This window comes from Charadrius vociferus, unplaced genomic scaffold (genome assembly GCF_000708025.1).
Source record: "Charadrius vociferus isolate BGI_N301 unplaced genomic scaffold, ASM70802v2 scaffold366, whole genome shotgun sequence".
NCBI lineage: Eukaryota > Metazoa > Chordata > Aves > Charadriiformes > Charadriidae > Charadrius > Charadrius vociferus.
The window spans coordinates 688,728-713,055 of NW_009648900.1; the positions used below are offsets into that span (position 1 = coordinate 688,728).

Below are 24,328 nucleotides of genomic sequence, written 5' to 3' on the forward strand. Positions count from 1 at the left end.
CAGCAGGAAGGAATTGAAATGTTCCTTAAGATTCATCACCCCTGTGAGTCAAAACATTTGCTCAGGCAGTACTTCTCCAGCAAGAGTTTCAAACCCCTAAAGCAAAGGTTTTTTTTACTGGAAAATCCTACAGTAATCTCTGTATCTGTGCATAGCACTGACTATATTAAGCTGAAGAGGCATATAGCCTCCTTCCCACAGACCTACTGGGGAGATTATTTCCCACGAGAACAAGCTGTACTGATACTTAGCACTCCCCTTGATAAGGATGGAAGAGGCCCAGTGGCCAGTCTGGCACAAACCACGACAGTCATCAAACCATCAACTCTTTTTATCACAAGGTACGAAAAACCATCGCTGTGATCTGCACTTTAACTCTGGAGTTGGAGAGGGCCCACGAATTTAACCCTTATCTCCTGATAATTCTTTAGCTTTTTCAGTGAATATTAATACACTAACCATTTATATAAGACAGTAGATGTCATTCTCAAAAGTTCTCACTCTAACAGTATTTATGATCTGTAGGAAAGCCAATGAAACACCATAGGCTGAAGCACCAGGAATATGTGAAGGGTAGCTCAGAACTACATTTTCTTTGTATTTATTCTCAAGAATAAATACAATCACCCATATTTCTCAAAGTTAAAAGGAGGCAAACTAGAATCAGTGCTCAAATGAAAAACAGCTGACTGAAAATCAATGCCACTAGGAACAAGTATTTATAGTCATCAAAATATGGAAATGACCTGAAGAACCGGCACTCCATGGCTTGAGTGCAGTAAAGGAGACGAGTAAAGGTGAGCATCAGAGCTACTAAATCTGTCCAAATCTCTGGCAGCAGAACATATACATAGAATGTGTGGTTAGCCAGAAGTCTGTCTGTCTATTGGGCTTCGGACACACTGTAATAACACATTGCATATACAAATCAGACCAGAACTCCCATGTCACAGAAGTGAGGTGGTGGCAAAGAAGCAAGGTCCAGCAGAGCCACAGAAAAAATCCCCACCACACAGCACAATGCAGGAACTCCAACCAATACCCAAATACACTTAAATAATTATGTAGACACAGTGAGTTAAAAGTCCATTCCTCTCCCAATAGCACCCCACCGCATTAGTCTCTCACTGATTTGAGCTGATTTCACAATCTTTACCATTTTTACTAAAGAAGTTGCTATTCAAGAGACATTCCTTTCCATTGACAAATACAGCTTCCAACAAATACCATCTACCATATTCATCTACCAACAGCAGATGTATGTACACAAGGTATGGAAACTGTATAGTGGTTACTCCAAGATTATGGATTTCAATCCTGTGAAAAGAAAATGAAACAAAAGCATATGAAGTCATCCACTAACTACAATGAATTCTGAGCTGAAATAGATTGTGTGGTTTTCCCCATACATAAATAAAAATACACCCTTATAAACTAAGCAAGCTTCAAATGAAGATATTTATGGTATTTTCTGCTCTAAAAATAAAGCAGAAGCAGCTCACTTATTGTGGCAATGGACAGAGAAGGATGGTCTGTAACACCGAAATTTAGGCATAAGGATTTATGGTTCATGTATTGCCCATAGTCAGAAATGGGCTTGACTGTCTGACCTGTAGCAAAATACGTTGGTACTGCTGGTAAGACTGGTAAGGCATACAAGTGTGCTGCAGGCACCGCTTCTGCTAGGCGTTTTTCAAAATAGGTTCTTACAAACTTTTAACTCTCATTCAGTCAGAAAAGAACAGAAATTAATTTCTGAGACCCTATTAGAAGTACTCCCAGGTGGCATTTTTAAAAAATATTATTTTTCTCCAACTTTCGTCGATTACTCATGCACCAGTTCAAGAGAAAAAGTAATTCCTTTGTTCATCCATTCCTAGAATACCGTAAAGTCAAAGATTCAATATCAATAGTTTACTTGCATTCTGGCAGGCTCCCAGGACAGTGTTTTTGCTTTATCTGGCCACTTAATGTCTTCTAACAGTCAAAAGGGTCTTCAACAGAAGTTATTTTGTATTTCCACATTATATTGGCAGCATGGAAAGGACCTTTCTTTCAAATATCATATATAATTAGGTGGAAAAAACATTACAGAATAACATAATTCGATCTTATTAAACTTGCTGCCAGACAGCAAAAACCAAAAGTGCAGCAAACTAGATTTCTAGGGAGAGATAACAGAGCATATTTCTTAATATCCTCATGTTAAGAGGGTTACTGAAGTATCCCTCAACATATGTAAAAATGTGGTCACAGTGCCATAAATTCAGTATGTGGGAAGTGTTGGTACTAATTGCTGGTATAGAACCTTGACATTAGACATTGCAAAAACCAAGCATCAACTAGAGTAGCTCTTTGACAGCAAAGAGATAATTATTAGGCTTCCATTCTTAAGGAATTCCCAGGACTTATTAACACCAGCATACAAAAAAACCCTGATCAAAGAAGAATAGAAGCTTTTTTCACTGTGATAAAATGAACCAACTCTAAGAAAAAGATCACATATGATCAGACAATAAAAGACCCACTTAACAATTGCTTTGTTATGGGTTTGCTATAGACATCCGAATCTTATCATCACTTTTCATTTTCACAGAAGCATCCAAGGAGGTGATTGACTATATATGTCAACAGTTTCCTGAAGGCTGCAGAGGTAGAAAAAGAACTATATATTGCCTATTTACTTTCCTTTGGCTTTGTTACTATCTATTCAGGCAAAGACAAGCCACCAAATTTGTGACTGAATCCATGCAGTGAAAACCACATGGTCAAAGAAATTATAGGATCATGTATCAACTTGTCTGAATTCTGGATCCCAAACACAACTTGACATGCAAAGCCTATTTTCAAAACTATTTAGATAATGAAAATCTTAAGTCTAGCTACATGTGTCTTTGGATCACTGGCACTGTTTAGTATTTTAGGACCAATTCTGACACTCTCAGAACTGTTATGTTTAAAATTCCAGCAATATGTCTAAGGTATAGTATTCATGAAACAAGACATAAAAGTTTCAGATCTGTCACACCTCAAAAATATCAGGACTGACTAGAAAAGTACACCTACAAAGAGTTTTCATTCTTCCACGTGCTTCTTTTCCCTCACATTTTGGGATATAATTCTGGCATCTGTATCTGACCTCTGCACACTGGCTACGAAACCTCTTCGCTGGGAGGGGAGTTTGGCACTGAACCTGGTTAACCAGACAAGAGTGGTGGAATCTCTATGCTTGAAGGTTTTTCAAGATTTGGCAGAAGAAAGCCACAGCCTACCTCATCCAATCTTGGCAACAGTCTTGCTTCAAGGGAGAGGCTAGACTAGATGACCTCCAGAAGACCCTATAAATCAAGACTTCTCTGAAAATGAGACACCAGGACAGTACACTGGTATTTCCCTTCCAATGAGTGACAGAAAACATCCCCCTTAAGTAGATCAGATTTCAGAACAGCCCTGGCATGCAAGAAGTAGTCTGGGATGTGGTAACCAATATTGCTTTCTAGATTTTCTAGTTTTGCAGTGCTTTCTCAGGTTGATTATGCCCATGACAAAGCCTTGAGGAAATCATATTCTTCATCCAATAGGTCTATAGTTTTTCTATTAGCCAAAGCAAGCTTAACATTAACAAAGGTATTCCTTTATGTTATAATATACCCACCCAGACAAACTCCTTCCACAAAAACAAGACATAAAAGATTCCTATTCTTCATTTTGAGACAGATATAAATGCTTGGCACTTGAGTTCATCAGCACAGAATTCTCCAAGCCAGCACCCATATGCGTACAGTCCTCTCTCTTCCCTGTGACCCCCTTCCTGGTTCCAGTTAGTAGCTCTGGATCTGTCTTACCTATGTGGATGAAACTTCAGCTTTTTCTTGGGCAGTCAACAGTCCAGCAGTATCACACTCTCCCCCCCAATACTCATTATAGCATTTTCTACTTAGATATTTTTCTCGAGTCCACCTGTGTAGGACAGCTGCCTGCTTCAGAGAGTACATGAAGAAAACCACAGGTGAAGCAAAGCAGCATTTTCAGCATGCTGCTCTCACTTTTAAAAAAAAATCCCCCAAAAAAGCCAAGCACCCCCTGCTCCCCAAGAAATTTGAGGAGAAAACTTTAGGCTAAGCTATGACTTCTAGGACAGTCTTACGTCTCCTCGCCTTTTGACTTCCTGCCTTTAGAGAATGTTCTTCTTCCAAAACGGTCTGCAACACCTTCCTTGCCCATCCATTTTTCCTGGGAAGCACATACCTTTCCATCCTCACTTTCTCTCACCATACACATCCACACCCTCAGTCATTCAAACTGGCCTGTCAGTAGAAGAAAAACACATTGTTCAGTAGTTCATCATTATTCAATATCTACTGCTCTCAATTACTATCTTCTAGTTGCTTCCTATGCATACCCTGGATAAAGTATTGGTTACTCCTACTGTTTGATACTCTTACTGTTGATTACTCTGACTGTTACTCTATTGGCATTACAAGGATACAGGTTACTTTCACAATATAGGACACAAGCGTGTCACTCAAAAGAAAAATGAAGTTAACAGATGAACACAGACACATTCTACAGTCAGGTCAGTCAGCCTTGAAAAACATAAGGAAGATTGTTATGTATTAAATAATAAAATCTAATTCTATGAAAAAGTTTAATTTTATCTAATGTAACAGATACAACTTGTACTATGCTGGTTAATTTTTCTTCAAAATGATAAGTTTCCTATAGTCTAGCAATATGGATAAAACCCTTTTTTTTAACTAAAAACAAATTTATTTTAATCTAAAATGTTACAAAACCTGACACTAGTAAGGAAGGCAAAGTGTTGATACTATGTTTAGAACACAACCACCCTCATTCAACACACTGTGTGGAAGTGACAAAGAATGTCAGTTTTGCAAAAAATGGTAACAAATATTTTTTCCCCTGTCTAATCATTTAATCTGAGTTTCCTATACTACTGTACATTGTATATATAGTAAATATGTTATTTATATATACATAATTTCAAAGTTATCTCAGTCTTGTGAGGCATTGCAGTGTTGCAACTTTTAACCATTAAATGATTTTACACAGGTACAAAATTTGAGATCACAACATAATTTGGTCACTGACAAACTGAAAATCTATCAATTCTCCTTTCTATCAAATTTTTATAGTAGCAACAAAAATTATGTCACTAGATAATCATTAATGCAACAGAAATAATTCACCAAGAAGGTAACGTGTACGCTACTACAATTAGTGTCATTTTATGGCTTCAATACATATTTGTGTGGAAGGCTGAATGCAGTAAACACATCAGAGAATATCTTATTACCCAATAACTCACACAGTCAGCTACATCACTAGCATTATAACATGGTTATTTTAGGGTCTTGTTGTTGTAAGGAAATTTTACACTTTTTGTTGTTCATTTTATTGGGTCATTTCTGATATGTAAGGTAGGGCACTGTAAGATAAGAGAAAAGAACACGGATATAAACGCGCACGCACACACTATTTAACATGTCCTATCTACTAGCACCTAAAAAGTATATAGTCCATAGGTGAGAACTTTAAACGGTTTATGTACATTATTACTTGCTTGAAACATTATTTCTGAAGTCATTACAAAAAGTCAAATTAGGAACAAGCAATGATGCACCTAAAATTTCAAGATCAAATTTTCTCTGTTTACTGGCTGTCTTATTTACCTTATTTAATATGTGTTTTATTTTTAAGAAAACAAAAAACATACAAAAGTATTTACATCAGCTACATTGTTCAAAAACCAGGGAAGGATGGAAATGCATGCTTTTCTAGGATGCGTGTCATTCCTCCAAAAGAGGAACCCCTTCGCCTTTTGCTCTAATGGTTTTTTTAAATTATTTTTTTTCAGCAGAGTAATAACGTGAAACAGACAACCAAATACACACATAAAAGATGCTCTCCGACACCCTCTCTCCCTTCCTTCTCATTAAATGAAGTGGGCCACAAGAACACCATAAAAGAATTGGGATTTTATATTCCAGTTGCTCTTGAATAGTTTTTACTCCAATAGCTGCGTTCCCCTCACTGCTCTACGCTGCAAACACCTGCTTCACAAACACTCCAGCCTACACCCCACTTCCCCACAGAACAGCTTTTCTTATTAGAGTTCCTCAGCGTCCTGGGAGGAAGAAGTTCTGCAATCTTGCCACGTTTTATCCGGGCAGGCACAGCCCTGAGCAAAGGTACAGGAAAGTCTAACTACGGGAAAAAGACTTTTGAAATGAGTAACAGGACTGACCTTTGAAAAGTTACTACGCTTATTGAAGGTGTTGTTCCTCACTGCTCTCAGTCTTGCTCCATTATCCAACATATATGCCAGCTGTGAATTCTGCTTCTAAAGCAGGTTCTGCAGATTTCAGTTCTGAAACTTGCTGGGGCTTCTGAAGTTTTACCTTATAATCTCTTTACTTATCTATTTTATACCCAATTCACGAAATTATAATTCTCTAATCCCAGAAAATGGTGAAAACAATGGTCCCAGCCACCTACTTTAAAAGCTTGAGGGTGTTTTCTACAGAAGCAGCTTTAATTTATTCCTCTGTGTTTACTTCCAACCAGGTATGAGCTGGACTATAAACCAGAGGTTAGGAGCTTCATATGTTACCATTAATGTGGTATCTTCACTTTGTCACTAACTAGTGTTTTGTTGCAAAATAAAATAAAATAAAAAATTGGATTTTGTTTTATTTTAGTAGTGGGGTTCCAGTACATCTGCTACAAATCTGAGAGTCTTTGGGAATATGCAGATTTTTTTTTCCACTTAAGAAAAGGCCTTTCTGTATTTTTTGAAATTTCATGTAGGGCTAAAACAAAATATTACTAGGAACATCAGCTGCGAAAAATCATATGCATAGCCACATCCTTTGTATACATGTAGACGTATCTTAAAAAACCCCAACTTTTGACAATAAAGTAGCCAAAGATTTTTCAAATTTTCTGAAAACCACATGCTGTGTATTTAAGTATTTCCATTTTTACTGACCCAAGCCAAAAACATTTACAAACAGAAGGATGAAAAAAAATTAGAAGTGTCTATGTAGGAAATAACTCTTGTAAAGTTTAAAGCAGTAAGTACACAAATACTATAAAACCCAGCCACTCTAAAATGACTGTAGCTGTAACTGATTATAGTAATTAAACATTCTCATTATACACTTTTATTGAATTTTCTATTTTTGAAAATGTTTCTCAAACCAGTTTAAAAATGGGCAAAGCAATATACAATGTTGTCATGGTTTTGACACAGTATGCATACACACACACATCACTCACGTCACATGAAAAGTCGAAGAGAATTCTGTTTTCTGAAGTCATTCCATTCTCTGATTCTCTGCTTAAAAGACATTTTATTACTTTGTTCTTCTCCTTTCTTCCTCCACTCCCCAATTTTTATCTATCTAGTTCAAGCAATGTATTGGATCTTAAATGGATACTACTATTCTATCATTTTCCTTTATCCAGACGTTCTTGTTTTTCACCTCTGTGCTGTGAATCCCATAGCAGCTCTCAGCAGCAGTGGTGTCACACCGAACCGACCCAGTAGTCAGGGAATCAAAACTGTGTTAACAATCAAAACTATGGTTAAACAGGTCTATAACCAAACTGCTCCAACTTACAGAGATTCTTTTCTCAGCAACCATTATTTTTAATGAGGCCAGTTTACTTTTGGAATTTTGGCAAAAACCAGTCATTTACTCTAGTCCTAGAGCAATGACTGCAAACTGGGCAAACATAAAGATTACATGCAATGTAAAATCTGCATGTGCATATCATTACACAAAAAACCCATGATGTGCTGGGAAAGAGGCCTGTGAAGCTATTGTGTTTGTTAATGAAAAGAACAGTTTTATTCCAAACCAGTCTACTGTATCAGATTTGATAGAACAAGTGTTAACTAAACGTTGTGCTTAAAAGCTTTGATGAGAAAATCTAACACGTTAAACTAAGAAACAGTTCAAGGACAGCAGGAGGCAATTCCAGAACACAGGCGCAATCTATAAAGGCAAACTACCACAGCTTTTTGATGTTAAGTAAGTAGCAATATCAGTATACAACAAAGCTTAGAGGCAGACTGTTGTATCAAGTTTAAAAGTTTAATATCCAGGGTCAAAAGCCTCAATTACCTATTCGACTACTTCATTTCTTAGTGAAGAAATTGATGTTAAAGTATGATCTGCGTTACCTAAATTATCACATGGGGGTTTTCTTATTCCCTTAGTATCTGAATTTTTAGTATTTTGGTTATGCTGCATCTCAGACACTCAGACTGCAGCAAAACATGTATGTTTGGACTTCAACAAAGTGGGAGGTCATAGACACTTACTTTGAAAACATACACATTTCTTAGAATGGGTTATGCCCATTAAATGGCCTAAGAAAAAGGGCAATGGCACAAGAAGAGTGGCACTTAGTAAAACTGCAGATAAATCACTGCAGTAGCACTTTAAATTCATCCGTTTCAGCAGAAAGCATAAAAGTATACATTAAAAAAATACAAAAAAAAAACCCTTAATCAAACTAGAGATTTACTATGGTTTTGACTACGTTATTGTACTAAATTTGTCAAACAGGCCACATGATACATATTACTAGCTATTTAATAATTTAATTGGTGAAATATTATTTTCCAGTTATTTTTCATGGGTATGTTCTTTCTTTTGTCCATTTATAAAACAGTTTGGAGGGTATGATTAAATGGTAATTGGAAAAGGTGGAAAGATATATTTTAATGGCAAAAGAGGAAGAAAAAAACAACTTCATAATTGTAATTTTCATCTTCACTTTGAATATAGGAAGACACCTTTGCACTCGACACAGGAAACCACATGGATTCCTCTACATATTCTTCTATGCCTGTCCACTCCATAGTTTTTAAGAAATTACTGTGACTTTCACAGTGGATGAATCTAAGCTCATTCATTAAGTTAAACAGGAACATAATTCTGTTGTTACCACCTTACCAAAGCAAAAAAAAAAAGTGTTACCGATACCCTGACATGGCTATTTCAACACTCTTTACCTCTTGTAAATGAAATCTGGAATTAAATCATTTTGGTTTTTAGGAATATTAATCATCATTATCAGATATTCTAAATTAAGCCCTAAAAGTTAGAGAAAATTAATGGTGTAGAGGGGAAAAATGTCTTCTGTACAAATCTTTTTATAAATTACCAATTGCCTATTTTGAGCAGGCTGGGCTGCAATGCCACCTGGTGGCTTAGAAAAAATAACAGGATTCTGTTTGAACAGTGCTTAATGGCTTGGAAAATATGCAATATTCTATAAAAATACCAAACATGGCAACAATGTTTACGTTAATCATTTGAATCTCTTACCTAACAAGTCTTTTATTCATTCTCCCTCTCTCTCATTTTCATGCTCCCAGTTTGCACTATTTTAAGTTTCAAAGTTTACATGTCCAGAACTAACTTTGGTTAGAATTTTACAATTGTTTTCAATTGCGAGTTGAACTTGCCGATGAGTATATTATGCTGTAAACAGCTGTACACATAGAGTCTAGTTCGCACAATCAATGCCAAAAGTTGAATTTTTCCCCATTTGAGAAAAAAATTAAATACATCAGAAGTCTAAAAGGAGGGTTACTGAAATGCTTTGTAAATTTACACTGTATAATTAATTCCATAGTAAGAACGTTTTTATGGTGTGTGTTGGTGACCTTTTATTACCATCAAGTTCACAATGCTGGTGGGCTGCCTTTTAATCCCTCCGCAGACAAAGGCCCTAAATAAACACAGATCCCTTCCTGGGAAAAAGTCCTCTCTGGTTAAATGGTAAGGAAATGAGTAAATCATTAGTAATCTTTAAAGCCAAAGCTATAAACTCAAGTTACCTTAAGTTAAAATGAAAGTGTCCTGCAAGAGTTTCAAAGTTCTGTCACAGATAGAAATCTCCAGCTCTTGACTCCAGACTAGGCGCCAGCTGATAAACAAACAATTTAAGTCAAGAGCTGGAGAATTCCCAGCTTTTTCATTTAATGGCTTTGGCCAAGAGTATTTATTGCCTCCAGTTTTATTCTCACTTAGCTCTAAGAGGAAATTTAAACTCATCATTATCTTAAAGCCCCATATGGGCCACAGTCAGCTCACCTGATAGAGCTCGTTTTACTCTGCATAAGTTCTACTCCCCACTAGAAGTGATGTAATAGTGTAAACTAATTAAATGTAGTTTTAGGCTGACTTTTTAATAGGGTAAATAAATTTTGTTCAATATGGTTTATATTCCCACTTGGGGCAGTAACCATTCCAAAAAGTTTAACTTTACAGTTTCCAGTCTAAACTACTAGTAGTTTACTCAATAAAGAACAACTGAAACAAACAAACAAACAGTCTTTGGAACAAGAGCATCCAACTGTTAAAAGCAACTGCGTTGAAAATTCTTCACCATAAACTGATTCACTGGCACCAAAGGGTACACAGAGTTGTACAGACTGCGTAACAATTCCAATACTTCTAACAAAACGTTTCAGGAATGCAAGGACGCACATTTAATTAAAATTTGGTGTTTAGTACTTGTTCTGGTTTTAGAATGAAAACAAGCAAACCTATTGAGCTGGGAATTAAATATTAACTAAGCATCTGTGGTTAAATCAAGGTGTGGTCAGCAAGTCCAACACCAAAATATTTTACCCTAACTCAACAGGAAGATGGCACCATCCTGTGCCTCAGATGCCACCTTCCTCCTTGGTCTGTTGTAAAAGTATATACCAGGAGCAGGTCAGAGTTCTTTAATACAGATTCTAATGCTTATTTCACCTCAGAGATTTTTAAATCCATCATGATTTAGATTCAGCACTTGCCACCTCATCCCAGGTGTCTCTCCCTAATAAAATATATTTGTCCCGCATATTAATAGATTAGAATTTTTAACTTAAGAAATAAATTTCACAAACGCCAGAGATGGGGAACTGTGCTTAGCAAAAAGTCAGATTACCATTCCTAAAGGGTTAACAGAACTCAAACTTGAAACCAGGAGGTTGTATTCCCCTCCCACCCAGCCCCCTCCCCGCAAAATACTTTCCTAACCCAACTTGGCTGAAAAAGCCAATTAATTGTTCCAGTGTCTGCCAAGACTTCTTATTCCTTTAAATATGCGGACAGTGTTTGAGGCAGCTGGCTATTCCAAACCCAGGTAACACCCCTAAATATGGAAAGAATGAGAGAACATGAATTATGATTAGTATTTTAAATGGATTTGTAATGAAACAGACAGACAGATATCTTAAACCTACTGTATTTCCAGCTTATATTATTCAAAAAGAACACAGTGTCAAGATGTCTCTGCTGCTCCACTGAGTATATAGAAGCAGTTTAATGCAAATTGCATTAAAATATGTGGAACTAGTTTTTCTGTCTTTGTTAGGAACTGATAGTACAGCCACTATGATGTCATGTAAAACACACACACGAAGCAACCACCAAGTGACAGACAAGAACCTTTCTGAGCCTGAGCCATTGCAATCCCTACAGAAACTAGTCGGTTTAAGTCAAGTTAAGGTCATTGGAAGGCAGAGGAAAGAAACCTTTATGACAGCTGAATGCCAAGTATCTGGCTTAGCACTGAGTAGAGAACTGCAATTAAATCCTTATTTACTTTTGTACATGAATAAGAGGTCTAAACTATACTACAGTACTAAGTAAAGCAAGAAAAAAGTCCACAAAAACAATTTTGCAACATCTCTGCTCATTAAGAAGCTCATACTAAGAAATTGCTGCTGACTGAGCTGTACATGGGGTCAATGTAAAGAGGAAGGAGAAAATGAAACATTCAAATATTAACTGTTAATAACTGAAACACTAATTCATATAAAGTTATATGATTCTACTGTATTGTAATAACATAAGTTACTCTCTTATAATCTCTTGTATTTTAGAAGGAGCAGCAATTATTTATTCTTGTTGATAGCATTTCCACTATCATCAGTGAAATACACCAGATTTATTCCAATATAATATTCACCAATATTGACAATTTCTAAATACTGGGAGAAAATTACAGAAGTTTTCCAAGTTGTATTGCCCTCCAGAAACACATCCTCAGCTTGGGAAGTTCAGATCCCGTTGAAGCAACAAGAGCAGGCAGATACCTTCCTAGTGAGAGCTGCCAGTACAGATACATATTCTAATAACAATTGGCAAAGTTGTAAACAAAGTTCAGTGGTTTCGGCAACCTACATGAGCATTAGGAACAGTTAAAACTCTACACTAAAGTCATGCACCAATAAAAGAAACACTCCTTTGCAACTGTAGCCTATGCCAGGTACTTACAGACAAGTACCTTTCAGCTAATAAACATTCTACAGTTCTCTTTTCCCCCAAAACCCTGTATATTTTGTCATTGAAAATCCAGGCAACAACTGGAATTTAGAAAATTAATAATACAAAATGAATTTTATTTCATCAGCCAGTATAGAGGATACTCAAGTTGTTATCAAATAAAGTGACAGAGATTCAAGAATGCTCATTCCCAGCTGCAACCTCGTGAGAAACAGCAATATACCTACTAGAGTGGATGAAGGGAGGGGAAAAATTGACATTATTTCTGCTTCAATTACAGAGTTAGGAAGTGAAGGCCAGCACTGAATTGAGTCAGCCACTGTTGTGCTGAAGGGACATAAAGAGAGTAGTAATGAAACAGAACAACTTGCAAAGCCTAAATACATAGTTCTGCTTCAAGGTCATGTTTGCAGGAGACGCTGCTTTGAAAATAACGATAAAATATTCTAACCCAATATTAGCCCATTTCCAAGAAAGGCAGAAAGGAGTATACGTCATTGTGCTAAGTTATATTTCAACAAGGTTTAAATTATGTATCAATAAGGTTAGATGCTGAAAATAGCAAACAATAAATCCTTGAACTTCAGTGACACCAAATAATAAATCCTCTATGTTTAGTTCGTGATGAAGGATATTTCCAAATAATTAAAACAATTAGCTTATAGCTGCATGAAAAGCCCAGCCAAAGCACGCCCAGGATGTCAGCTCTACCTAGTGCTTTGAAATCCTTGAACTTCAAAGACAGTAACTCAGTAGTATAAAACAGACAGATTACCCCACAGACACAGAGGACACAACTCTTCAACTTGCACTAAATTCCCATGGAAAAGGACAGACTTAAGTAGATGCTTAAGTGTTTTATGCTGAATTGGAGCTTTATAGATGTGCTCTATTAAGGTACTTCTAATGATTTTCTTTCCCATGACTGCATATAGTTTAAATTTCTTGATCCTTAGCAATAAAAGGATACCAGTGAAAACATTATTAAAGTTTTGATAGTGATGAACTAATCATGTGTCTCATGACATTCGCTGTTTCTGCAAGCTTCTGCTTCCAGAGTCCAAATCTGAAAATAGCAGTTTTAATATATATTAAAGTTTTAGCCTTCAGTGCTTTTAAATGCCAACAAACTAAAACCACGCTAATAAAATTTAAAATGGGTTGTCTCTAAAACATTCAAGATTTGGAATTTTGACCTACAAATTAATTAACTGCTGGACTTAGGGGAAAAAAAAAAAGCAAGATGGAGAAGACTTTCAAAAGCTTCAATGGGATCTAATGCCCCAGGTTCCATAAGCTGTTGGTATCTGCTGCCATAATTAATTATACTCGTGCTTCCCTTCTCCCTCTTGTTAATAAAACAGAAGATAAAATACAACAAAGCAGTTTTATTACTTGTTTGTCCAATCAGTAATCTGCGTGAACTACCTGGAAAAAAAAAGACCCCTCAAATGATGAGTACGTAAGAAGCTGCCAAACCACATATCCTTTCCCCACTTTGTTTTCCATCAAGTAGCTTTTTCTTGTGAGTAATTCCATAGCAAAGGAAAAAAAAAAAAAAAGTTTTTGTATTTTACGCTTCTTGTGCAATGTGATGAAAGAACTGACTCAGAAACTTGTTTTCTATTTTCAGCAGTATTATTTGGTCTAATAAAAGTTTCTACCTCTCTGTACACAATTTCCCAAAAAAAGCTATTGTACTTTACTGCTTCTTGTGCAATGTGATGAAAGAACTGACTCAGAAACTTGTTTTCTATTTTCAGCAGTATTATTTGGTCTAATAAAAGTTTCTACCTCTCTGTACACAATTTCCCTTCTTTGTATTCTTAAACCACGATGTTAAAGAACACTGGTACTGTGTTACTATGATTAGTACTGAAACATAGATATGTATTATTCGTGTGGCAAGAATTTAATTAGCATAATAATACAGTACTTTGGCAAGAATTTATGATTAAAAAAGAGTTGAAATTCCTCTGTGGTTCAGCATCCAGCAGCAAGAGAAAACAGCAACTCACACTACTTTTAGACTCTGAGGATTACTGCACCCAAGCAGTAATTTACACACATCCCACAAGAAATGGCAGAGCCATAGGAAATGCCACTCTAAACCACATCGGGTTACATTTGACTGACAACTGAATTCGACCTGTCTTTTTCCAATTAAGCTCCATCTGTTTCCTCGGTTGGACTGGTTGGCTTAAGGCCTCTCAACAGAACATCCACGGTATGTTATTGTATGCACTCCCCAAAAACCTTTCGCTGCCAGGAGCCAGGGGATGCTTCCTCGAAGAACATCATCAGGTAGGTGCATGCAAGATGGGTAGATGGGTAGGTGGGAGTGGATGTGTGGCATGTGAGCATTGGGAGCAACCTGAAAAGCATGGGTTTAGTAACTTTGACACATCCAAGGAAGGGTTAAGTACCTACAAAATAAAATAAAAAGCACCATTTTTCTTTCATTATATAGTCTGACCAAAAAGCTTCTGAAACCAAAATTAAATACTGTGTTCCCTTCCACTCCGCAGCATACACACTCTAAAATAAATAATGGCCAAACTGATTTAAATGAAATTCTGTAGAAGAATTTGTGCTTGGATGAAAATGGCACATTTGAGCCTGAAGCAAAAGTAAAACCGCCAAGTTATAAACCTCTCAAAGGGAAGGTTTATAATGGAAATGCCAACAGACCCTTAACTATAGTGGAGCTGTTAGGTGCCAACATATAAATAATTTTAGTTTTTGTGGTCACTTACGATAAATTAGATACAGTGCAAGTGGAAACAGTGGGGTTCTGATTCAGTAAACAGTAACGGCCAAGAGTGCATGTTTGGCTTTTCAGACAAGTATAGCATAGATTTGGTGCTGGCTCTGAAATGGAGTCTATAAGGGACGTTTGGACTTTTTAAAGTAGTAAGCAAGCCATATTCTGAATTCTTGAGGGCTTGTAAAATAAAAACTCCTTAACAAGCTTTGCTGCCTACTGTTTCAATCTTCTAAGAATCCTTTAACCCAGTTACCAAAAAATGCTCCATTCAAGATCGGTATAATTGTCTACTAAGGAAAACAACATACTAAGTAAGTGCACATAGTCACATTAAGTGTTAAGAACTGCTAAGCATACTAATACAGTGGGAAAAAAGTGCCAGTGACCAAACAGTAACAGATTAATCGCTTTATTAGGTGTGCCAGTTGCTGCACCATTAACAGAAATGCCTTCCTATAGTCCAGTTTGTTCCAGCACAGGAATGATGCATTTAGGTGATCGGGTATGTTCATTTTGGCCCTGGGAGGCATTTATTGCATTGTTTCACAGCAGTCAAGCCCCATGCCTTAGCATGTACGTTGAGGCAGTGAGGGATGCTATTAGTGCCTCTCTGTGGGAACTTCCATCTTGGAGAGGGTGGGAGCCCTCAGAGGCAGCCAGGATTCAGGCCAAGGCGCAAAGAGGATGCTCCATCTCAGGAAACTCTCCTGCTTGCCAAATTCACATCAGCTTCTCATTTAGCGCTTCCGCTACAAAGCCTTCCCACTGCCCCAGCATCACCCCTAACTCCCCACTAATATAAATTCTAAGATGAGTATCTGCAGAAATAGGAAAGCTATACACACTCCTAACTTAGTCTAACTAGAGGTCTATTACAACGTTTCACATGCTGATTACGCTACCGAAAATTCCTTTCTCCAGTTGTCCTCCAACTTTTAAAAGAGAGAGCAAATCTCTATTCTTCCAGCACACGACATAAAATGCCTTATTCCAGACAAAAAGCATTTGGCTGTTCCCAAATACTGCTTTTGGACTACTAGCAATTGTAGCAATTCTGGGAAATAGTTTAATTGGAAAAATGTTGGACATCAGAAATTTGAAGAGTTAACTACGTATCGCCATATACCTGTACAGATTATCTACAAGTTACTTTTATATTGATTTCTGAAAAGTCATAATTTTAAGCAAAACCAAGAAATCCAACACAAATGAAACACAAGCCAGACCTAAAAGTCAACGTGACTTTCTCTGTACTCACACTGGCAAATGTACTAAGAGCCATGAGCCTCACATTTCCACTGTACATTCTCAGAAAGCAAAGGAAACACAGAATGAAAACAAAATTACAGCCAAAAATGTGTTGTTTCTGACTGCATATGGTTGAACTATTACTAGTTACTGAGTAACTAGGATCTTATACAGTTTGCAGCAACTCATATTAAATAGAGCAAATGGATAATAACTACATGTCAGATTAGTATTGTTGCCAACGACCTGAACTACACATTACAGAAAATATTACTTTACCAACAACACAAAGGGATATTATCAAGTCATTATGTGGATTTATTTAAAATACGTAAACGTTTTAATAAAGTGTTACACAGTGTTTCACACTTCCCCCTCCGCCTCCCGCTTTTTACTGCAAACAAATTTAACATTCTTCCACAGTGCAGAATAATTAAAATACAACTGCTTATAGAACCTGTAACAGAAACTGACGGGTCAGCATTAGGGTGACATTTCCGTGAGCTACTCTGTTCCTGTCAAGCCACCCTTTAACTGTTCTTATGAACAGGTACAGGTTAAAGCTGTGTAAGGTCTAGGAAATTCCACGCACTCTGTCCCAGCATAACTACAGGAATGAAAACGATAACTAAGTTTTAAGGGTTAAAGTTGTAGGTCAAATACAGTGCAGTAAGTCATTTTGTTTTTACTTCAGGTCCTATGTTGTGCTTGGCATGAAGAGAACTGTAGTTAAAAACTCTTTCTTCAGCTCTTGAACCGCATGACTCTCCACTGTCCTCTGCATTTCAGTAGATCGAAGTGGTGATCCAACAGGACTAAATACTGCTGGACAAACTGAAAGGTGAACGTTTACATAGTTTGTATGCTCACAGCTGAATTCTAAATACTTATTAACAGTAAAAGGCAATAAATACTGTTTTGCTTATGCTTTTATTTAATCATATAAATCATGTTTTTTTAAATGTGGTTGGAGAAGGAAGAATTAGGAAATCTTGATATTTCTATGTGCTCTCTGTGGATTAACCAGGAGCAGTCCTGCTAAGGACAGAAGCTCAAGCTGTTGAATTGTCTTACAAAGGGCAATACTACAGGAAGCACTACAAACATGAAGTAATTTTCAGGTATTTGTCTAAAAAGCAGAGGGAGTACTTCTGTTAGAACATTGTCCCCTTTTTTAGCACAACTTAAAACGCTTGTCAAAACATAAAGATGCCCTCCACTACAAGAGAAATCTCTGCAAGGAACCTGTGACTTAGAATGGCTCCAGATCATCAGATAATATTGTCACACACAACCCCATCCTGGCTCAACTTGTCACCATGACTTTAAAAAGGAAACACAAGTAACCCAGAATGCTAGCATCATCTGGATGGGAGTTAACAGAAGATCAGCTTTCATTCCTAGTGATCCTGGATTCAGCCATTTAGGGGATCAACAAACTATTGACTTTCAAAGGCCTGCGCTACAAGACAAGGGCAGTCGTCCCTGCCTGCAAAGTTTCTCCCATCTGTTTGGGTTTTTTTTTTCTACTCCTTTAAAATTGTTTAAGTGTTTAGTAGGCCTAACAAAGGACTCTTCTTCAACACAGAACAGTTTGCATGAATGTGTCCTAAGACTTTGATTCAGGTACTTAGGATGTTAATGTTTCTTCTCATGTGTCTAGTGTAAGATGTGCAGCTCACCCTTGCTGAACAAGAGACAAAGTAAAATGTGTAATTCTAAGTCTTCAGTGGCCCAATCCACTTAAGCAAGTCAGATTTCTCTGGACTTTTTTTTTTTCCCCAAACAACAGGCGTTGCACCCACAGACTGAAAGTCTGTGTAAGGCACCACTGAATTGCAAATACAACTGCTTTGCATTAAGATTCAGAGTAAGTTGCATTTTCTCCAATGGCACCTCCAATGCTTGTAGCTGGTGGGGACTGTCCCCACACTGAAGGCTGCTGTGCAGGCACAGGGCACTCCCAGTTCTACTCTGTGGGGCACCTTCCAGTTTGTACTTGCTGCTCTGGTGGGCTGTGGTGCTGGGCTCGGTGCCGACATGTGTGCCATCCACGTTTAGCATAGTATGGAATAAGGACTCGGAAGGAGTCAGGGGGTTATTAAGGTCTGGTGCTCATCATCCCCACTGTCCCAAGCATAGGAGTCTCGCTAGGTTTTTTTGACGAAATGAAAAATACACACATTGAACAAGAGGTTCTATTTAAACTAGAAAAAGAGGGAAAAAGAAGCCTATGAACATTTAAAATCAAAACAAACTTTGTAGAAAGCTTCAAAGTCATCACTGCATTCCAGAAACATTTCCAAACACCACCTGCAACTCCTCAACTTTAAAAGCTCTCTAGAAGAATCAATCAAAATTTAAAAAATGAAATAAAATTAATTTTTATTCCCTAGGACTTATGACAGCCTGAAATTTGAAGATCTTTCTTACTCTGTGTATCACAGAACACTTGACAGGATGAGCCAGATATTAGCATTAACATAACCACAAGCAAACAGAGCAGCTATTAGGAATGCGGTAACAGCTCACATACAGCTGTGGATATTAGAACCAGTTTTACTGAGAAAAGGAATGTTGGCTCTAGTTCTGCCGTTATCCCTTAGTCTTTTTCGAAGAGTGCCACAGGGATTTTTAACTTCCATCTGGACAGTTTTCCGTTAACTGTTTTTGAACACCATGTGTGAGAACACAACAGAACTGTAGACATTAGAGATGGAAAAGACCTATTAGATCATGTAGCCATCCTCCTGCCAGTTAAAGATTTTTCCCTGCAGAATAGTTCCTAGCACTTTGCCCAGTACAGTTTAAAGCATGTTGAGATATTTGGCTTCAACCATCTCCTTTGGAAAATTATTCCACAGTGTATGAAGAATGTTGTTAGGAAGTTTTTCCTGGTAGACGCAGCATGCATTTTTCTTCCCTTAATAATTTCCAGCCTATTATTCCTGGTTATACCCCATTGGGCCAGCCTGAATAACTCATCTTTACACCTTTGAATAAGTGGAGACAGATATGTTTCCCTACACATCGGTCACTAGTTGGCCAGACTACACACAGTTTTATAGCCAAAATATACACTATACTTTAATAAAATCAGTCATTCCACCCTTTTAGTCATTGTAGGAACAATTGTCTCCATCCCAGTGAACATTTTTAGATGATACTCTCAACAAACCTTTTTATTCTTCCTTGTCTTCTGCTACCTTTTGCATTCTCCGTTAAAAAAAAGCATAATAGACACACAGAAGAAAAATACCCTGGCAAAGTCCGCCCATCAGTAAATGTACTATCTAACTCTTCTGCAACAGCAGCTGCTGCCAACATTGTGATTTCTGCACAGGGTTTATACTTCCTCCCTCCCCAGTGTCAAAATACGTATTTTGCCAATGTGGAACATTTTCAAGATCTTCATTCCTTTCTATCTCCTCTCCAACAAAAGAGGTCTATTAAACTGGCTTTATTTTGACAAACATAAGTATTGTTAAATAGTTTAAACCATAAGTTATTAGGAATCAGAAGCTTTTTAAGCATCTCAGACTGCAAAGTATTTCTTTGTCCTCATTTCAGATTCCTTAAATCAGTTCTCCCAATCCTTCCCTTTTTCGTTATCAGTTACTTCCCGCAGTACGTTTACCTCATTTAAATTTCAGAATAACGTAATAACACATTTCCTAATACCTTTAACATTAGGTTACACATCGTAATTTCTACAACCATCCCTAGATCACAAACTTTGCAAAAAATTAATACAATCAGATACATTCAGCAAAAATGTAAACAGGGAAATTGGGAAACATGTCAGGAAAGAAAAGGTTAGGCAAGACACGGAGTGACCGAGGAAGAGCAGAAGTGAGGTGAAAATGCTATGCTCGGTACCAGGAGCACAGAGAACACTGGGGCCATTCTGAGTACATGCATTCAGTCTTTAAAAATAAAGCATAGAAGCATAAATCCAGAAATAACAATGGAGCAAATATTGCTATGCCTTTAGATCTTTTCCTCACCAACACAAACATCTGCCCTTGCAGGGAATAGGTCAGAATTATCAGGTCTGAATTCATGAACCTGCTTTGTCTTAACAGTGTTTCAATGATCCTAACAGATACTCCGATCGCTGATCGCTGCATTAGCAGACCAAAAAGCCAAAACCAAGCAAAACCTCTCTACCACTGAATACAGAAGACTCCTATTTCATGTCTTCTGCTTATTAAAAAACTACTTAATCTCTCAGAGACATTGAATCAACCAATCAACTCTTCCACTGCCATAAAGTCATAAGATTGCATTTCTCTAAAAATGCGCAATGCTACAGAAACAAAGCAGATACAACATAGCAAAGTCAGTCAAAAAGTAGCTCTATGAAGGCTCTCTCAACAGAAGAGAGGTGTATTAACCAGCTTTATTCTGGCAAACATATCGATGATGCTTTCTTATTACAATAGAACTTAAAAGCTAAGAGATGTAACGTTTGAACAACTCATTTTTTATTATTTAGTCTAGTCTTAAAACACCTTTCAAATCACCTTTGCAAGCATTAGAGTACACAGACATAGCCTTCACTCTTCTGCAAGGCCCTCTCCTCTGCTTCCCTTGGAAAAGACACTGCCTATTTAATCTCTGCTATTAGTCTGATCATGCCATTGAAATAAATTCACTTCTCCAGTTTTGAGAAAGTGTCCTTTTTTTTTTTTTTTTTTTTTAAATCTGGAACTGTGAAATATATTGCTCTTTGAAAGGAAGTCAAAGAAAAGATCTTCACAGTATTATTAAACTTTCTTTTTCTTTGTTCCATGTTAAGTACAGATTTGGCCATACAGGGAATAAGTTTGCAATTAAGTTGTCAAGGACTCACATTTTACTCCATTACCAGAGAGCTGAAATCTCAATTTGTCAGTGTTACTAATAATATTCTTTCCATCACTTAACAGTTAGCTGGAGCTTATGGAAGTAGTACTGTAAGACGAAACAGTTTGAAATGACAGCTGGAATAGAAACTCCAACCTTTTCTAACCAACTCCAGCCCACGGTTCTTACAAAAAATGTTTTATTCTACTGTTTATTACCATTTTTGCATGCCTACAGTCCTCTACATGACAGCTCTTATTAACAATTAGCAGTCTGACTTTTTTATTGATGACAACCTTGGCTAAAGTAGACAGTGAAGGCAAAGATCTACCAAAGTTTCATTATTGGATCTAAAGAATCATACTTACAAAAGAATTGAAAACAGTTCATCCTTAACTTCAAAAACAGAAAAACAAATCAAGCTGTTTCATCTTTTTGTGAAGTTCCAGCAGAATGCAGTGCAACATATTTTCAGCAGAAGAGGAGCTGATATAATTTCAGGAGACAGTGGAAGGGGAAAAAACGTTGAAAAGGTAATATCTGAACACTAACAACGCTTACAATGAAGAAAGCATCACATCAGAAATAATAAAAAAAACTCAAACAAACACATTTCACCCACTGTACTTCAGAGAATGTATGTTTTTTGTACTGAATTAAAAAGAGAGAAATGTTACAGCAGCATCAGTGAAACTACTAGTAAAGTTTGCTCTGGACTGAAAGCTGAGAATCTCTATCATACTTTCAGTGAAATCAGTGGGAGGATAAACTCGACACGATTCTTAAAGGCTAAATTTAGATCCCTTACTCAGCCAGTAGTGTCTTCAGTGCAAAGAGAAGTCAGTTTTAAATATGCTTCTGTGACAATGTGTGGTTTAAAAGCCTTTTATTTATGCAAAGATGCAGCATCCAGTCTTTGCAAAAAGATAAATTTACTCCTCTAGAATTAAAAATAAGATCAAATAAACACAGATTTTGAAGACGTTTCCTCATTTGTCATACGCTCACAAAGCTCACAAATCAGGGCAGCACTGGGAACTGTGACACAACTTTCTCATGTGGACCTGCAAGAGATCCTAATCCTGGGATAAAGCGATTGCTATCTCTAGACAGCATTAGCAGCATAATCTGCATGCAGCTACTGGGATGAGAAGCATTTTCCAAAGTCAGTTAATACAAAATAACACTATAGTAACCTGGTGCATCAACTTCTACTTAATGGGTCCTGACTGTAAGCTGCAAGTAAATGCTGTAGGCCAATCATATGAAGAAGACAGCACTACTACATCGGCACGAAGGCCCATCTGAAAAAGATCAAGAGGAAGAATCTTTCAGGGGTAAGGCTGCAAACAAGCCACTAAAATCTGGCACTAATGCTAGGACTTCACATACACTTGCAATGTCAAGACAGGACTAAAATCATCACTATTTCTCCGTAAGGTTTATAGACCAAGCAATTTTCCAAATATTATTTAGTTTGTGAAATAGCTTTCTCACAGTGCAGCTGAACACTAACATCCTTCAGGCAACACCCAAATACCTAAAAACACAAGTAGAACTGTCTGCCAATAATAGCTAGTAAACAGACAGGTCTAAAGATGACAGCTCAGGCATGCTGCTCTCTCTTCCTCCTCACTGCGTCCCGCAAACGCCCTCCCTTACACTCCTGCCAAGACTATTGAGAGCTGAGCATATTTCTCCATTTAGTATTTTGTTTAAAAGCCAACAATGCAGTCAGGACGTACAAAAATACCCCAAAGACTTGATGTGTTAGGTCTTGAAAGGTGGAAAGAACAAAACATAGCATTAAAGCTTTTTCTAACATAGTTAACTTCTCCACATTTCTAGCAACTGCCCACTTTAAACATGATTTGTACAGAGCGCTCCTTGGTGTTCACAGTCATACTACATACTAGAAAGCTAAGTGTCAGTTCTTTCCCCCTCCTTCAGAATATCACTCTATCTGTAACTGACGTTAAACATCAAATAATTTGTATTCAGATAAACCGCTAACACCAAAAAAGCCATTTGTATTCAGACTAGTCAACTGTATGTTATCATATTAATCCAGTTTCAGCATTACCATTTTCTCAAGGAACAAAACCCCCAAAACAGCTAGGGTTGTTTTGGAATCAAACTTTTCTTTATTTCTTTCTTCATAGAAATAGCATACTATAGCCTTAAAGCAAACACTTGTGGGTAAAAACGAATTACAGACATTTCCAAAAGGTAAATAATTCCCTCAGGTAAACAACATATTTGGGAAAGCGATTGGAAGATGTCAGAATTGCACAACCAATAAGGGAAGGCCATGCTGTGTTTAGAAAACGACCAGACAGATATATAATCGACACTTTTTTTCTGTGTTCTTTATTCCCAGGCTGACAAGTTATCTAACTTTAGAAACCAAGGACTAATATTTTGGCTGGGAAGCAAGAATCTTGTCTTCCCCGTCATATTCTTCAATATTGCCTACACAGATCTTCCTAATTTCTGTTCACATTAGAATTTGGATGAAAATTTTGGCATCTAGTGTGTAGCCAAATCCTGCTTAGTTTTTAGTTGAAAATTAAAAAGATGGTTAGTTTTTGCTCCTCACCCATGCTCATCTTCATGATCTGAAATTCAGGCCATGCTCTTTCCAGCTTGTGCATTATACCTTTGACAAACTCTGTAAAGCCAAATTCTCTTCTTCCCTTTGCATTATTATTCTCTTTCAGGTATAACTCTGAATTACCTCATTAAAGACAGGAAAATAAAGAATTCTCACAATGCTATTTATATTAATTTTTAGAGTGGACTGTAAAAAATAGGGTTTTCTCACCTTCCAATCCTAGGTGTGTTAGAGAAGAATTCAACAATAGTAACAATCAGCTACGGTTTGTTTTCAAAACCTTAATTTTATGCTCCCGCTCTCCTCTCCACAAAATGAAAGACTGCCCTGCTCTCTATTATTTCTTACAAGAGATTAAATACTCACAAGATCAATAGTTAGCAACTTCAAGAACAGACAAATATCACCCACATTCTCCAACTGTTATCAAATCAGAGGAAAGCTCTATTTTTTCTTGACAATTAAATCCTTTCTTCCCCCCTTCCTTCTCTCATTTTTAATTAATGAAAAACTAGCAGAACTGCTTCA

The 24,328-nt window shown here is 37.1% G+C and overlaps 1 protein-coding gene across 1 annotated transcript in view; it reads right to left on the bottom strand.

Annotated features, from left to right (window-relative positions):
- Positions 1 to 24,328, bottom strand: part of HIBADH (3-hydroxyisobutyrate dehydrogenase) — a 77,359-nt gene that overhangs the window by 45,295 nt on the left and 7,736 nt on the right. The window lies entirely within an intron of this gene.